The 18,116-nt window shown below is 42.8% G+C and overlaps 1 long non-coding RNA gene across 1 annotated transcript in view; it reads right to left on the bottom strand.

The window, feature by feature from the left end:
- Positions 1 to 4,724: 4,724 nt before the first annotated feature.
- LOC132405417 (uncharacterized) overlaps positions 4,725 to 18,116 on the bottom strand; it is a 55,074-nt gene continuing 41,682 nt past the window's right edge. Inside the window, exon 3 of the long non-coding RNA XR_009515860.1 lies at positions 4,725 to 5,588. This is a non-coding gene — a long non-coding RNA (uncharacterized LOC132405417). The remainder of the gene's footprint in view (positions 5,589 to 18,116) is intronic.

Genomic DNA, 18,116 nt, shown 5'->3' with positions numbered 1-18,116 from the left:
TCAACAGTGCTCCCCATCAGCCTGCTGTCCTCCTCTCCATCAATACAGTGCTCACCAATTATCCACAGCCTCCCTTATCTCACGCCATAAACTGAGAATAAGCACGGTCCTACCGCACACTGCCATACAGGGCTGAGAGACCTCTAACGAAATTGCTAATGGGGCTGCTCAGTTACTGCCCACTACCGTGAGTGCTAGCATCACGCATTGCACGAAGTTCAAAAAATAATGTTTATTTTTTCTCACGGAACCCCTAGTGACCTCTCACAGAAGCAAGTTTGAGAAGCCCTGTGTTATACTGTATGTCAATGACTTGAATGATGGAATTGATGGTTTTGTTGCAAAGTTTGTGAATGATAAGAAGGTAAGTAAAGGGGCAGGTAGTTTTGAGGAAGTGGAGAGGCTACAAGAAGTACTTAGATTAGGAGGATGGGCAAAGAAGTGGCGGATGAAATACAGTTTCGGGATGCATGTGATCGTACACTTTGGTAGAGGAAATAAAAGGGTTGACTATTTTCTAAATAGAAAGAAAATTTAAAAATCTGAAGCACAAAGGGGATTGGGAGTCATTGTGCAGGGTTCCCTAAAGGTTCATTTGCAGGATGAGTCTGGGGTGAGGAAGGCAAATGTAATGTTAGCATTCATTTCAAGAGGTCTAGAATATAAAAGCAAGGATGTAATGTTGAGAATTTATAAAGCACTGGATAGGCCTCACTTGGAATATTGTGAGCAGCTTTGGGCCTCTTATCTTAGAAAGGATATGCTAACCTGGAGAGGGTTAAAGGGGGGGGGGGTCACAAAAATGATTTCAGGATTGAACCTCTTGTCATATGAAGAGTGTTTGACGGCTCTGCTCCTGTACCTCGTGTATCTCGACTGGAACTTAGAAGAATGAGGGGTCACCTAATTGAAACCTATTGAAAGTTGAAAGGCCTTAACAGAGTGGATGTAGAGAGGATGTTTCCTATGGTGGGGAGTCTAGGACCAGAGGAATTAGTGTCTGAATAGAATGGCATCTGTTTAGAATGGTGATGAAAATTAATTTCTTTAGCCAGAGAGTGGTGAATCTGTGGAATTTATTGCCATAGGTGGCTGTGGAGGCCAATTCTTTACAATTATGGCAGAGGTTGCTAGGTAGGAGATTATTTTGAGAGGAAAACAGATCAGCCATGATGAAATAGTGGAGCAGACTCAATGGGCTAAATGGCCAAATTCTGTTCCTATATCTGGTGGTCCTGTGGTCATGTGTGGATAACAATAACAAAAAGGGATTCTGGCATGAGAATGACTACATTTTGTCAACAACACCAATCATCTGGCTGTGATTAACATGGAGCTTGATAAACTGAACATCAAGTTAGTCTTTTAAATAAATCTGTTGAAAAACATCATGCAAAGGAAAGTATTGCACATACCTCTGGTATGTGAGAGTTCAAAGAAAATGAGCAAGAAAAATTGTATAGTACAGTGAGGAAAAACTTGGTGATCATGATAATATCCTCAATAACTGGTTTAAATATTCATTCTCCCATCCTTGTCCCCAGCCGGTGCAGGATGATTTTTATTAAAAATAAAGATTGGGGTCTTCTTCCCTGCATTGACTACAATGGATCAAAAAGATTTCCATTAAGAACTGCTACTGTATCCACTTGGTGATAGTGCATTCAAAACACTCCACAGGGCCCAGATCTTCTTCAAACTGGATCTACAGAGTGTATACAACCTGATCCACATCTGCCAGGGGGATGATTGGACAATGAGATTCATAACACCCACTGGACACTACAAATACTTGATGGTGCCTTTCAGACTTTCCAACAGTTCAGCCATTTTTTCAGGCCTTCATCAACGGGAAGCTTTCAGACATCCTACACAGGTATGTGTTCATGTATCTCGACAATATCCTCATCTTCTCCAAGAACCCCAAAACTATCTGTCACATCCATTCAGTCCTTAAGAGTCTCCTTGGAAACCAACTGTGCTGCAAGTTATAAAAATGCCAGTCATTTCTGCCCCGGATTATGTCCTTTCTCCCAAGGCATAACCATGGATGCAGGGAAAGTACGGCTGTAGTTGAATTGCCCCAGCTGAGCACCATCAAATAGCTACAGCACTTCTTGGGATTCTCCAGCTTCTACCCCTGTTTCATCAGAAACTACAGCCTAATTACCACTCATCCCATCTCCCATGCCAAGTCATCTACCTTGCGGATAACCTGATTTTCTGCCATGGACCAGATGCCTCACAACCACTCCTATTCTCTGCCATCTGAACCTCTCCAGGCTTTTTGTGATAGAGATGGGTGCATCTCATGTAGGCACTGGGGCCATCCTCTCCCAGCAAGGAGTGGACCAGAAGGCATCGTCATTCCTAGTCATGCAGGCTCAACCCTACACAGTGCTGTTACGGAGTTGGAGACCGGGAGATACCTGCTATTAAATAGGCCTTGGAGAAATGGAGACATTGGCTGATGGAAAGCACTGAGCTCTTCCTGATCTGGATTGACCACCAGATCTCATATCTGTACAATTGACCCACTGGCTCAATGCATTCTAGGCTCACGAGGCCCTCGTGCTCGGGTAATTCAACTTCACCATCTCCTACCGACTTGCTGTCATCAGGCCAAATGCCTTTGGCACCCAGCCAGACAACTCCGGCCTGGGGAATGTGTCTGGCTGACAACCCGGGATCTGCCCCTGTGCACTGACTCCCATGAGCTCCCGTCCCAGTTCATTGGTCTCTTCAAGATCACCCATTGCATCAATCCAGTCATTTACCATATCCAGCAAGCACTGTCCTTCATAATCACACCTACCCTCCATGTGTCCTCTATTCCCAAACATTGCCTGGGGATTACTCTGCCACATATGCTGAGGGTTCATCACTAAACTAGAGATTCATTCTGTCTGGAGCCCACCATTTCCTGTGAGGATACCAATGACCTGGGGTTGATGCCAAGGTAATTTTAGCTCTTGGTGATAGACCTTGACCTGGACATTGCATTTTCAGTAGGGAGCACCTCAGAAAGCACAGATGATGGTGGATTGCCGGCTGAATCATTTATCTTAACAGATGTTCTGCAGTCATTGTCTCAGAATCCTGCCCTATTTCTACAACTCTATCTGGATTGGTCAGTTTGTGTTGGTCTTCAGTGGCCTCAGAATTGGACAACAGCTGATCAACAGACCTTCTCCAGGTGTGGTTACTAGTTTCCACTGTGTACAACACAGGGCCATTTTGGGCCACCACCATCACAGGCATCCACTTTGCTCCATAGATGTAGCTCCAAGCAAGCACTCTCTCTCCTGCTGTGGAACTTCTATACTCCACTTTGGCACATCTCTCTGCTTGGTCTTTCTGTTCATTTTGCACAATCTGTTTTGTGTTTGGGGGTCTAAGCAGGTCAAATGGGGTGCAGTGCTGGAGCCATTTTGATGACGGCATGAGGTGTGTTGTGACATGTCAGCAAGAAAATGCTAAGGCACTGGTTGAGAAATCTACTTCCCACTGAAGTCTTGAGGGCTCGTTTCATTGTTTGTATGAATTGCTCAGCAAGGCCATTTGTGGCTGAATGGTATGCAGTTGACTTGATGTACTGAATACCATTTACGTCCATAAATACCTTGAACTCTTCAGGCAGGAATTGTGGGTCATTGTCACTTACTAGCCACAGAGAAAGCACAAAAGGGGGCAATAATATGTCAGTAGTGTAAATCATTGACCAAAGAGTAACTGATGGAATTTCTTGACTCCAATGACAATTGTGGGTGCTTCCATGCAATCCGGGCATAGTGGCTTTCTACCTTGCTTAATGTCCTTGATGCAAAAGCGATTGGGCACTCTTCACCCAACAGCATGATGTTTGAGATAACTGCCCCCACAGCACAGGGTGATTTGTCGCAGGCCAACTGTATGGGGAATGACAGGTTGAAGTGTGAGAGTGCTTCAGACTGTGACAAAGCTGTTTTGGCCTTTTTAAAAGCCACTTCACAGTGGTCTGTCTGCTGCCAGTGTGTTGATTTATTTGAAAACTCATGAAACTGTTTCAGCAATCTAGCTAGGTTAGGAACAAGCTTTGCATAATATGTTAGTCCTAAGAAAGATCTTAAATTACTTCTGTACATTCTGTTGTAATGGAGTCTCTGCAGTTGCCTTCTACTTTGGTACCTTGTGAAGCTTTGAGTTGTTGATCACACGCCCCAAGTATTCAACTGAAGGTCAAAAGAACTCACATTTGTCCTTCCTGACCCTTAGCCCATATTCCTTGATCATTGTCGTGCAGCATCCAAGTTTTGTAAGTGCTCATGTTCATTTTTCCCAGTAATGAGTGTGTCATCCGAATAGTATTAATCCCACTGTAACACGCACTACTTCCCTCACTGGAACAACCTCACCAGGGTAAGTCTTTAAAGTCAAACTTGCCCACTCGGGGGTAAGATGCTGCAATGTATCCTTGTAAACTGTTGCTGACTCCAGTGATACTACAGTACTCATGCCCAACTGCATCCTCACTGTAGCCCAATCCGATCATGGGATCATCTAACAGCTACCTTTGTGCTCAGAAACAAATAATACATACAAAGTTCCTTCAACCACAGAGGGAGAGTCACTCAGTCTGTCCTCAATATGCTCCATCTTGTCATGTTTTTTTTGTTTTTCCAAAAGTAGATTTTCTTTATTACAATGTTTTTGGTTGATGATGTTTTTTTATTTTTATAGGCATGTTCAATATGTTCCTTTTTGCCACAACTTTGGCAAGCTAAGTACTTACACCAACATTCTTTTGCTGAATGCCCAGTTTTGCTACAACGGTATAACTGATTGCCAAATAGGTGTCTTGTTCTTAAAGTCAGTAGAAACTTTATGAACTTGAGAAGATGTGCTTAATAGCTGTACTTCTTTAGCTGCCATCTCCATAGATGTAGTAATCACAATTGTCTTCTGTAATGTTAGCCTGTCTTCAAAAAGCAAACATTTCTGAATTGCCTCACTATGCAGACTACAAACAAGTCCCTCACGTAATGTGTCATTCAGCGACTCCTCAAAATCATAGTGTTCAGACAATTGCTTCAGTACTGCCACAGACTGAAATAGACTTGCCTTCCTCTTGATTCCTTTTATGAAGTCAATAATCTAAGCAATAATCGGAGGTTTAGGTGAATAGACGTCCTTTAAAACTTTAGCTATGTCCTCATAGGGCTTAACACCGTGCTTGGCAGGTTGCAGTAGACTGCATAATAAACTAAAAATTTTTGTACCCATCACAGTCAGGAAAGCTGGAGCACAACTACCCTCTGAAATTTGATTTGCCAGTGGAAAATATTCAATATTTCATTGCATGAACTCTATTTCTCTATCGTTTCATCATATGGCCTCATACTCCCAAACATTGTTGCTACATTCAAACACAATCACATTGCAGAAAAGGTCATGAATCTTATCCATTTCTCTTTTGCTTTATTTAACCATCCCATCCTCATTCTCTCTCCTCAGGTTCTTCATTCACCACGCTTCCTGCGGCCGTTTTCTTTTCACTCTCCTACATTACACACCAGTACACCACCATTGTTGCACACGGATTCTTCTTCCTGGAAGGAACAAAACAATAAATATTCTGTGCTGATTTGTCACCTCATCGCCAGTTGTTGTGTTTGTAGTATTGAGAAGCTCGGTGGCCACAAATAACATGCACGAGAGATGGAGAGGTGAGGATCAAACATACAGCTGTCTTTTAACTTGTACAAGGGGTGATTGATAAGTTCATGGCCTAAGGTGGAAGGAGATGAGTTATACAGCTCTCGTTATATGCACATGCAGTTCAACTCTGAGTGATTATGCAGACAGTTTGAAGTTAATGACTCATTGGGGTGATTGATAAGTTCATGGCCTAAGGTAGAAGGAGATGCTCCACGACCGCTGGACTAAGTGTGTAACTGTAGGAGGGGACTATGTTGAAAAATAAATGTGCTAGGTTTTCTAAAATTGACTCCTTCTACCTTAGACCATGAACTTATCAATCACCCCTTCTAAGTCATCTACTCAGAATGCCCTCAGTACATAACACACAGGCAAGTTTGACAGCAGGCCATAATGGTCAAAATATACATGAGTACATAACAGGTATTGTTTACTGTTAAATTGGCTCAACTGCTCTGCTTTTGGGTCAATCTTCCTCTACATTTCCTGATAGTGTATCTCTCAATGACTGTATGAGAAATATAAAAAAACACTCAGTGGACAAGGATGCCCAAACTTACACTTCATCAACAGCCTGCTTTCATCAGCAAGTCCAGCAGAGACTGCCACACTAGAATATAGACCTTTAAGTTGACCTGCAAGGCATACACCATTGTCCTAGAAGACTAGGCTGTCAAAGTAGAGGTTCCCAATGTAATACTATCTAAACAGCGATAGCTCATTATTTTTCTCAGCATGCTAGATTACTCATTATTCAACATAAGCATTACAATGGGACTGAACTATGCAATTAACAGGATTTCCCTTGAAATTTAAATTGCTTTGTATAGAAAAGCTCAAGATCTTGATAATTTTTCCAACGGTGTCTTCTGTTTTCCCGAAATCCTGGACCTAGGTTGTGAAATGGACTACAAAAATTGAACAGGAACCATACTTTTAAAGCTTTGTATGAAACATACTTACCGACTCCTGTCCTCTTTGCCAGAACAGTTTGAAACATTCTGATCTTCTTTCCCACTTATACTATTGCCACAGGGATCTCAGCTAACTGACTTATGCCAGTATCAACATGAGATGAGACCAGGGCTTTGTTTGCCTAGCCATCTAACCACTGCCAACTGTGCCAATTGCCAGACATATGTTCACAGTGTATGAAATAGCTGCTGAAGAAGACCTGAGCAGCTGAACATATTCGGTTGGGAGACAGGGAGAAAACTCAGTCCTCATTTTTATTCTTTAAAATGTTTCTGAGTGTTTGAGAACCAAATTTTATTTTTTTAAAATGTCCACAGCAATCTTCACCACTGTTTACAGCACTTGATTTGTCATGGGATTGAGTAACTAAATTTAAATTCAGATAATACCTTTTTTTTAAGAAAGTAGGCTACTTGAGCCAATTATCATGTTCTGTGACCTTAACATATGGGTAATAATTTATAGTTTAGGGACTCTTCTTTCCCATCAATTATAGCCTGTTAGAATATATGATACCCTTGTCCAACACCAAATTGTCTCTGTAGTCAATAACAATCAAGCCAATATTTCTAGCTGTCATTTGAGTCTGAGATTGTCATAATGAAGCCAACCATGCAGCTTCAGAGATATATATAAAGATAATTTTTTAATAGTCAGTAAAGATTTTTGGTTCTGTGCATACATCTATTGATGCTTCTGGACATATCATCAGTGATGTTCCTGGAATCATCAGGTGTTTCAGATCTTTCAACATCATACACCCTCCTCCAGGTGACCCAGCCGGGGCTGATCAGACCCCAGCTTGTGTCCAGATGGCTAACTACACAGGACTCCATGGCTCCCCTCTCTTGATCCACAGCCATCTTGAGGCCCTCTCTGCTGCATCGGTTGTAGTGTGGATGGCTCTCCTCTCCCTCTCTCCCTCGATGCCTAAATTACTGTAGGCTCTGGCTAAAGAACGGGCTGCAAATCCCTTACAACCAACTTCCACTCGGAGACACCTCGCTCTCCATCCAGCCTACTGGCAGTTGCTGACCAGTACTGCAAACTTAGCTTCCTTCCAAAGGCCTCTTCCAAGTGATCTTCCCATGGGACTGTCAGCTCCAGCATCACTACCTGCTTCGTAGACTCAGACACAAGGACAATGTCTGGTCGCGGGGTGGTGGCTGCGATATGGTTGGGGAACCTCAGCTACCTTTCGAGGTCTACCAACAGCAGCTTTTTTGGTTTTGGTTAAATATAATGTAAATAATATAAATAAAGGATTTTTGGTTAAATATAATGGCTAGAACAGCGGGTAATAAAGAAGCAAGATCCTTATGATCCTTGTTATTGGGCCAGTGGAAGTAAAAGTTTGCAAATTCTGTGGCCTTGACTTTTACACATACAGCTCATTCTCTCTTTGTGGTATTGGGTTGAATTATAGAGTTAGATTGATGATTTGCATGATATTCTGAAAAATGCTTCTCTTCATACCACATGCATATAGCATCCGTAGTTTGTAAGTTTGACTTTGCTACTAATGCATTGGACCACAGATCTATAAAAATGAAACACGAACAGGACAGCCCAAATAGCAAGAAACAGGCAAATCACGTGTGTTTTAGAAGGATGGATCTCATCTCTACCTTTCTTGCGATTTCTGTTATTAGTAGATAAGTGAGATGTAACAATGCACCAGTTCCTTGGGATTTAGGGGACTGAGGAAGAGGGAACTCCCAAGCACACTGATTTTTACTCCAGTTGTCCTCTACAATGTCAATGCACTGTCATGGAACCACAATGCCTAATTCTATATCTACCTTGAACAATTGGCAGTTCATCCCAAGAACAGTTACAGTTAAGAAGTACTGTTCTAAGATCACAAGCCCCGGCGAAATGGGGAGCAAATGACTTCACAGTTCACATGAAACTCTCAAAATTCTGTGCACTTAATGAGCACAAGTGTAGAAGTGTGAACAGTGTGCATGGATGCAGATCATTCCCCAGCAAAATCTGGATATGAATTAGCAGGCTCCTCGAGAAAGTGAATTCAGCGCACACTTGTTTGTGAACTTCTATGTCATTGACAGTTTTCAAATTCTCATCCTTCAAAATTTGGCCTCAAGCATACACAATCTAAATTCTGAATGTAACTAAGGTGTCACAGGGTAGGGAGGTAGAGATGGGGACAGCAGTGAGACGGGTGAGAATTAGACTATGCTGTCATGCAGAATTTAGAGTCGTCGAGATATATGTACAACATGGAAGCTTACCCCTCAGCCCAGAGTCCACACCAATCATCAACCACCCATTTACACAGATCTTATTTGTATTCTCCCCACACTTTCATCGACTCTCTCCTGATTGAAACGCGCAGCAACACTCAATGGGCAATTTACAGGGACTATTGACCTACCAACTGGCACATGTTTGGGAAGTGAGAGGAAGCCACAACAGCCATAGGATATCATACGGTCACAGAGAGAATATGTAAACTCCACACTGGCTGCAGCCGAGGTCAGAATCGAAAGCGAGTATCTGGTACTGAGAAGTGGCTCTGCTAGACTGCAACCAAACAGTTATTTTAACTGGCCTACTTGATTACAGGGCTGAATCAAGATATTGTCCCTTGATATTTTGAGTTTTTGGTGTATTATTTATATCTCTGAATAATCATAACTTGCAACACCCCTGCAATCATCACATTTTTCCAGTTACTTGAAAGCAGTACCTGGTCAGTATGTAAACAGAGAAACACAGAAAACCTACAGCACTATATAGGCCCTTCGGCCCATAGGGTTGTGTCGAACGTAGATCATTACAGGCAGAGAAGCAAAGACACAATGTATCTGATATTGTATTGACTTTAGTGCTGCATCCTCCAGTCCCCTGCAGAATTTCTAATAGATTTGCCATTTTTCTATGCGGTCTCACTTTGCCATCAAGCAAATCACTATTTGGGATACCTTAGCTCCAGAACCTCAACCATTCTTGAAAAAACCTAGAAAACTTATTTCATACTCCGGGGAGTGTATATCTCACATAACCTATCATGGTCCCTGAACGCATCCTACGTAATCGATGTGAAATTCTAATGAAATTAAAGCACCAACTCCGTTGAAACTGCACTGTGGCAGACAGGAGGGCTCAACAATGGGTTGTTGAAACTGACCTATGCAGCAATGGCTCCAGGCTACCCACCATCAAGGAGGAGGCTACGTAGCATCCACCACAAGACTAAAAAAAAGTTACTTTCCCCAAGCAGTAAGTCTGATCAACACTTCCACCCAGTAACCTACCCCACTACTTGTCAGTCACCTTATGTACAGACAGTCATGTATTTAAGATTAACTTAACCTACATTTTGTCAATCTATGTACATATGTTATCTTATGTATTCATATTTATTGTTTTTTTACTATAATTGCAATTTTAATCTTAGTGTTTATATATATATATAAAATATGCTGCATTGTATCCTGAGTAACAATTATTTTGTTCTTTAAAGTTGCGTACTGGAAATGACATTAAACAATCATGAGTCTCCCTTTTCCAAAATAAGAAACATCGTGATTCTGCTTTCATACGTTGCAACAATGTCAGTTTTCTCTGTCAGTCAGAGACACTTTTGCATTGAGTTAGGTGGGAGACTGCAGGCTCAAGTCTTACCGTAGCAACCTGAGTACAAAATCTAGGTTGACAATCAGCGCAATACTGAAGGAGTGCTTAAATATTTGAAGAACTATACAGTATAACTGATAGTTTCTCATTCCAAGGTTTAATTTGCTGTCTCAGATGGATATACAAACATATCCCATGGTATCAGAAACAAGAGCAAATCTGCAGATGCTGGAATTCTGAGCAAAACACTCAAAATGCTGGAGGAATTCAGCAGGCCAGGCAGCAGCTATGAAAAAAATACAGTCAGCATTTCAAGCTGAAACTCTTCAGCGGGAATGTATTCCATGCTGTGGTTGTTTGGGTGTTTATGAAAGTGGACATGAGTTGCTATGTTTTCTGAGAAGTTATGAATGGAACTGATCACTGTACAATCATTGATGGACAACCTCACTTTTGAGCACACAAATGAAGTCAAACTCACTGAGAAAGCAGCTGATGATGGTTGAGCATTGAACAACACCTTACAGAATTCCTGTGGTACTATCCTGGGACTAGATCATTGTCTTCAAAGTTTAAAGTAAATTTATTATCAAAAGAGATTAATTTTCCTTTGGGCATTTACAATAAGTGCAAAGAAACACAATACCATCAATGAAAAACTACACACAAAGATGAACTAACAACCAACATGCAAAAGACAACAAATTGTGCAAATACATTAAGAAAATATAATAATAATATAATAAAATATATAATGAATACTGTTGAGAACCTGGGTTATAGAGACTTTGAAACTGAAATCCATAGGTTGTAGAATCAGTTCAGTGCTGGGGTGAGTGAAGTTATCCATAGGGTTCGGATCAGTTGCTGGAGCCTGATGATTGAGGGGTAATAACTGTTTCTGAAACAAGTGGTGTTGGACCTAAGGCCACTGTACTACCTTCCTGATGGCAGCAGCAAGAAGAGAGCAAGGCCTGGGTGGTGGGTCTTTGATGATGGAAGCTGCTTTCCTGTAACAGCACTCCTTGTAGATGTGCTCAATGGTGGGGAGACCTTTACCCGTGATGGACTGAGTTGTATCCATTACTTATTGTAGGCCTTTCCATTCAAGTGCATTCCTGTTTCCGTACCAGGCCGTATCAAACAATAACCATTTTTTCAAACGTGCTATGTATTATTCCAACCAGTGGAACATTTTCCACTCAATTGTCTTCTCGTAGACTGCAGATTTATTAGGGCCCCTTGGTACCAAAACAGTTTAATGTCAAAGTCAGTCGCACTTATCTCACCACTGGAATTTGGCTGTTTATTCCATGGTTAGATCAAGGCAGTGATGATGAACAGACCCAAGTGGTCATTCATAGTACAGCTGTTTTGGAATAGCTCAGCTATATCTTGATATGGATCCTCAGAAATGCTGACATTGTTTAGAATATAACTGAGAATAAACAGGTGTAGACTAATAGATGAAGTCAGTTTTGGATAATTTTATTTGCTACATAAAGGGAGATAGATAGCTCTTTTTAACTTTATTTATAATACTGGTACAAGCCAAATTCTATTCAAGTCCCTAAATCTTACCAGAAATTTTGTATTTTTTTTTACAGTGGTCCGATTGAAGCATTTTCTTAAAACTGAAAAAATGGTTGCAGTTTATGGAATGCTGTTTTTTTCTCAAAATACTAATACAGAAATTCTCTAATACCATGTCAATTTTCCAAGTGTAAGTTCTGAGGCATTTGTGCTTTCTACCTGACTGTGGCATCGAGAAAGGAGTATGGCCTGAGTGGTGAGGATTCTGGTTGCTCCAGTTTCTTCTGACATTTCAAAAATGTGTGGGTTAAAGTTCAAATTAAAAATGTATTATCAGAGTACATACATGTCACCACATACAACCCTGAGATGATTATTCTGCAGGAATGCTCAAAAGATCTACAGAGCAGTAGCTGTAAATAGGATCAATGAACAACAAACTGTGCAAATGCAAATATAATTTAATAGCAATAAAGAACGAGCATGAAATAACAAGATGAAGAGTCCTTAACTTGAGACCAGTTGTGGGAACACGAGAAGTAGTTATCCCCTTTTGTTCAAAAGCCTGATGGTTGAGGGGTAGTAACTGTTCTTGAACCTGGTGGTGTGTGTCCTGAGGAACTTATAGCTTCTACCTGATGGCAGCAGCGTGGAAAGAGCATGACCCGGGTGGTGAGGATCTTTGATGATGGATGCTGCTTTTCTATGGCAATGTTTCATGTAGGTGTGCTCAATGGCTGGGAGGGTTTTACCTGTGATGTACTGGTCAGGGAAGGATTTTACCATGATTTACTGGGCCGAATCCATTACCTTGTGTAGGGTTGTCTGCTCAAAGATATTGATGTTTCCATACCAGGCCATTGTGCAGCCAGTCAGCACACTTTCCACCACACATCTATAGAAGTTTGCCAAAGTTTTTGATGACATGCCAAACCTCTGCAGATCCCTGAGGAAGTAGAGGAACTGTCATGATTTCTTTGTAATAATATTTATATGATGGGCCCAGGACAAGTCCTCTGTGATAGTGACACTCAGGAATTTAAAGTTACTGACCCTCTCCATCTCTGATCCTCCAATGATTAGGAGCTCATGGACCTCTGGTTTCCCTCTCCTGAAGTCTAAAATCAGATCCCTGGTCTTATTGACATTGAGTGAGAGGTTGTTGCTATTACACCACTCAGCCAAGTTTTCAATCTCCCTCCTGTATGCTGATTCATCACCACCTTTGATGCAACTCAAAATAGTGGTGTCATCAGCAAACTTGTATATGGTGTTGGAGCTGTACTTAGTTACACAGTGATAGGTGCAAAGGGAGTTGAGCAGGGGGCTAAGTACACATCCCTGTGGCACTCCTGTGCTAATGGGGATTGTGGAAAAAACTTGTTTTGCCAATCTGAACCAACTGGGGTCTACAAGTGAGGAAATGCGGAGTCCGTGGAAGCAGAGTCCTGGGCTTTGGCTAAGTGGACTTCGGCGTAAGGGGACTTCGGTAAGCCTGTGTGATTGCTCGCTGAGGGGAAGAAGGTAAGGTCGCTAGGTGCTTTTTAGACTTATTCTATTAATCCAGTTCAGGTATGGGGGAGAACGTCAGAGCAGTGGTGTGCTCCGTATGCAGTATGTGGGAGGTCAGGGTCAACACAGTTGTCCCTGATGACCACACCTGCAAGAGGTGCGTCCAGCTGCAGCTCCTATCAGCCCGAGTTAGGGAGTTGGAGTGGGAGCTGGATGAACTACGGATCATTTGGGAGGCAGAGGCAGAGATAGATAGGAGTTATCAGGAGGTAGTCACACCAAAAATCCAAGAAGTAGGCGGATGGGTGACGGTCCAGAGAGGCAGGGGGAGCAGGCAGAGAGAGCAGAGCACCCCTGTGGCCATTCCCATTAACAATAAGTATACCGTACTGGATACTGTTGATGGGGATGACCTACCAGGAATGAGTTGTAGTCGTCCTGCCTCTGGCACAGAGGTTGAACCCTCAACTAGGAAGGGGAGGAGGGAAGAGAAGAGAGCGATAGTTTTAGGGGATTCTATAGTCAGGGGGGCAGATAGGAGATTTTGTGGGGCAGATCGGGAGTCTCAGATAGTATGTTGCCTCCCTGGTGCCAGGGTCCGGGACATCTCAGATCGGGTGCAGGCTATTCTTGAGAACGAGGGCATGAACCCAGATGTAGTGGTCCATGTAGGGACCAACGATGTAGGTAAGGTGAGTGAGGGGGTCCTGCTTAGAGAGCTCAGGGAGTTAGGAGGAAAGCTGAAAGGCAGGACCTGCAGGGTGACAATCTTGGGATTGCTACCTGTGCCACGTGTGAGTGAGGCGAAGAATAGAATGATTATGTATATTAATACGAGGCTGAGAGCATGGTGCAGGAAGGAAGGGGTCAGGTTTTTGGATAATTGGTCTTTGTTCCAGAGACGTTGGGATTTGTTTCGAAGGGACGGTCTGCATCTGAACTGGAGGGGTACTAACATTCTTGCAGGAATGTTTGCCAGTGCTGCTTGGGGGGTGGGGGGGTTTAAACTAGATGTGCAGGGGGCAGGGATCCAGAATACGAGAGAAGATGATATGATGAAGGATAAGGGACAGGTGGGGATTACACATTTCCGAAATATTAATTGTGTAAAGGAGAAAGGTGAGACAGAACATGTGTTGGAAAAGTTACATGTACAGAGGGTTGGTCAGAAGGAGCATGGGGTTAAATGTGTAGAAGGTTTGGGTGATCTTGAGAATTCAAGGTGCAATTTGCCCGATGGAAGTTCAAGAAGCTGGGTTAGGTACAATAGACAGTGTTTTAAGCAAAGAGAGGAGGAATGGGCTAAGAATTCTATACTTGAATGCGTGTAGTGTCAGAAATAAGACAGATGAGCTTGAAGCTCAGATGAAAATGGGGAACTATGATATTGTTGGGATAATGGAGACATGGCTGCAAGGGGATCAGGCCTGGGAATTGAGTGTACCAGGGTGTACGTGCTATCGTAGAGACAGAAATATGGGAAGAGGGGGTGGGGTGGCCCTGTTGGTGAGGAATGAGATTCAGTCCTTAGCAAGGGGTGACTTAGGAACAGGGGAAGTAGAGTCTGTGTGGATTGAGCTGAGGAACAGTAAGGGTAAAAAGACCCTAATGGGTGTTGTGTACAGGCCCCCAAACAGTAGCGTGGATATTGGGTACAAAATTGATTAGGGAGTTAACATTGGCATGTGATAAAGGTAATGCAGTCGTTATGGGAGATTTCAACATGCAGGTGAACTGGGAGATTCAGGTAGGTGCTGGACCCCAGGATAGAGAGTTTGTGGAGTGTCTAAGGGATGTATTTTTGGAACAGCTTGTGCTTGAGCCAACCAGGAACGAGGCTATTTTGGACTTGGTGATGTGTAATGAACAGGAATTGATAAGTGATCTTGAAGTAAAGGAGCCATTAGGAAGTAGTGATCATAACATGATAAGTTTTTATCTACAATTTGAGAGGGATAAGGGCAGATCAGAGGTGTCAGTCTTGCAATTAAATAAAGGAGACTACGGAGCCATGAGGGAAGAGCTGGCCAAAGTTAAATGGGCAGATGCCCTGACAGGAAAGACAGTGGATCAGCAGTGGCAGATATTCTTGGGCATAATACAAAAGATGCAAAAGCAGTTCATTCCAATGAGAATGAAGGATTCAAAGAGGGGGAAGGGGCCACAGTGGTTGACAAAGGAAGTCAGTGATTGTATAGCATTAAAGAAAAAGAAGTATGACAGGGCTAAGATGAGTGGGAATACAGATGATTGGGTAAGTTTTAAGGAACAGCAGATCTTAACTAAAAAAGCAATACGGAGAGAAAAAATCAGGTATGAGCTCAGTCTAGCCAGGAATATAAAAGGGGATAGCAAAAGCTTTTTTAGCTATGTGAAGAGAAAGAAGATAGTTAAGAACAATGTTGGCCCCTTGAAGAATGAATTGGGAGAAATTGTTATGGGAAACAAGGAAATGGCAACAGAATTTAATGCGTACTTTAGATCTGTCTTCACCAGGGAGGACACAAGCAATCTCCCAGATGTATGGATGGGCCAGGGTCATATCAGAGGAATTGAAACAGATTGATATTAGGAAAGAAACTGTGATGAGTAGACTAATAGGACTGAAGGCTAATAAATCCCCGGGTCCTGATGGTCTGCATCCGAGGGTTCTAAAAGAGGTGGCTCAGGAAATTGCGGATGCATTGGTAATCATTTTCCAATGTTCCTTAGATTCAGGATCAGTTCCTGAAGATTGGAGAGTGGCTAATGTTATCCCACTTTTCAAGAAGGAAGGGAAGGAGAAAACGGAGAACTATCGCCCTGTTAGCCTAACGTCAGTCGTGGGGAAGATGCATGAGTCCATTATTAAGGATGAAATAGTGGCACATCTTGATGGCAGTAATAGGATTAGGCCGAGCCAGCATGGATTTACCAAGGGCAAATCATGCTTGACTAATCTGTTGGAGTTTTTTGAGGGTGTAACAAGGATGTTAGACGAGGGTAAGCCAGTGGATGTAGTGTACCTAGATTTTCAGAAGGCATTCGATAAGGTGCCACATAGGAGATTGGTGAGTAAAATCAGAGCTCATGGCATTGGGGGCAGGGTTTCAACATGGATAGAAAACTGGTTGGCAGATAGAAAGCAAAGGGTAGCAGTGAATGGGTGTTTCTCAGACTGGCTGGAGGTGACTAGTGGGGTACCACAGGGCTCTGTATTGGGACCACAGCTCTTTGCGATTTATGTCAACGATTTAGATGAGGGCATTGAAATCTATATCAGCAAGTTTGCTGATGATACTAAACTGGGTGGCAGTGTGACATGCAAAGAGGACGTTAGGAGAATACAGGGAGACTTGAATAGGCTGGGTGAGTGGGCAGATACTTGGCAGATGCCATTCAATGTGAATAAATGTGAAGTTATCCACTTTGGAAGCAGGAACAAGAGGGCAGAGTATTGTCTGAACGGTGTAGAGTTAGGTAAGGGAGAAATGCAAAGAGACCTAGGAGTCCTAGTTCATCAGTCAATGAAGGTGAATGAGCAAGTGCAACAGGCAGTGAAGAGGGCAAATGGAACGTTGGCCTTTATTACAAGGGGAATTGAGTACAAGAGCAAGGATGTCCTTTTGCATTTGTACAGGGCCCTGGTGAGACCACACCTGGAATATTGTGTACAGTTTTGGTCTCCAGTTTTAAGGAAGGACATTCTGGCAATTGAGGAAGTGCAGCGTAGATTCACTAGGTTGATTCCTGGGATGGCAGGGCTGTGTTACGCAGAGAGATTGGAGAGATTGGGCTTGTACACACTGGAATTGAGGAGATTGAGAGGGATCTGATTGAAACGTTTAAGATAATTAAAGGATTTGATAGGATTGAGGCAGGAAATATGTTCCAGATGTTGGGAGAGTCCAGTACCAGAGGGCATGGATTGAGAATAAGAGGTCAGTTATTTAAAACAGAGTTGAGGAAAAACTTCTTCTCCCAGAGAGTTGTGGAGGTGTGGAATGCACTGCCTCGGAAGACGGTGGAGGCCAATTCTCTGGATGCTTTCAAGAAGGAGCTAGATAGATATCTGATGGATAGGGGAATCAAGGGATATGGGGACAAGGCAGGGACTGGGTATTGATAGTGTATGATCAGCCATGATCTCAGAATGGCGGTGCAGACTCGAGGGGCCGAATGGTCTACTTCTGCACCTATTGTCTATTGTCTATTGAAATCCAGTATCCAATTGCACAATGCGGTACTGAGGCCCAGGTCTTGGAGTTTGCTGATTAGTTTTGAGGGGATGATGGTATTAAATGCTGAACTGTAATCATAAAGAGCATCCTGATGTATCTTTGCTGACCACATATTCCCAGGTTGTGTGAAGAGCTAATGAGATAGCATCTCTGTAGATCTATTGCTGCAGTAGGGCGAATTGGAGTGGATTCAAAAATCCACACTGACAGGAGCCGATGTGCTTCAACACCAGCCTCTCAAAACAATTCATCACTGTGGATGTAAGTGCCACTGGCTGATGATCACTGAGTCAGATTACCATGCCCTTCTTGGGCCCCAGTATGATTGAAGCTTGCTTGAAGCAGTTGGGTACCACATGGTGCCGGGGATTGAAGATATCCGTGAATACACCAGCTAGCTGGTCAGCGCAGGTCTTCAATGCTCGGCCAGGTACTCTGTCCGAACCGGATGCTTTCCTTGGATTCACTCTCTTGAAGGCCAACCACAGGTCTTCTTCAGATACTGAGACAAAACAACCATCAAAAGACATGGTTGTCCGCAATGGTTCCTCCCTGTTCTGGTGGTCAAAGTGAGCA

The sequence above is a fragment of the Hypanus sabinus genome, chromosome 15 (genome assembly GCF_030144855.1).
Source record: "Hypanus sabinus isolate sHypSab1 chromosome 15, sHypSab1.hap1, whole genome shotgun sequence".
In the NCBI taxonomy this organism is placed as follows: Eukaryota; Metazoa; Chordata; class Chondrichthyes; order Myliobatiformes; family Dasyatidae; genus Hypanus; species Hypanus sabinus.
Note: the sequence above shows the minus strand (reverse complement) of the source record. Positions and strands in the feature narration are given on the sequence as shown.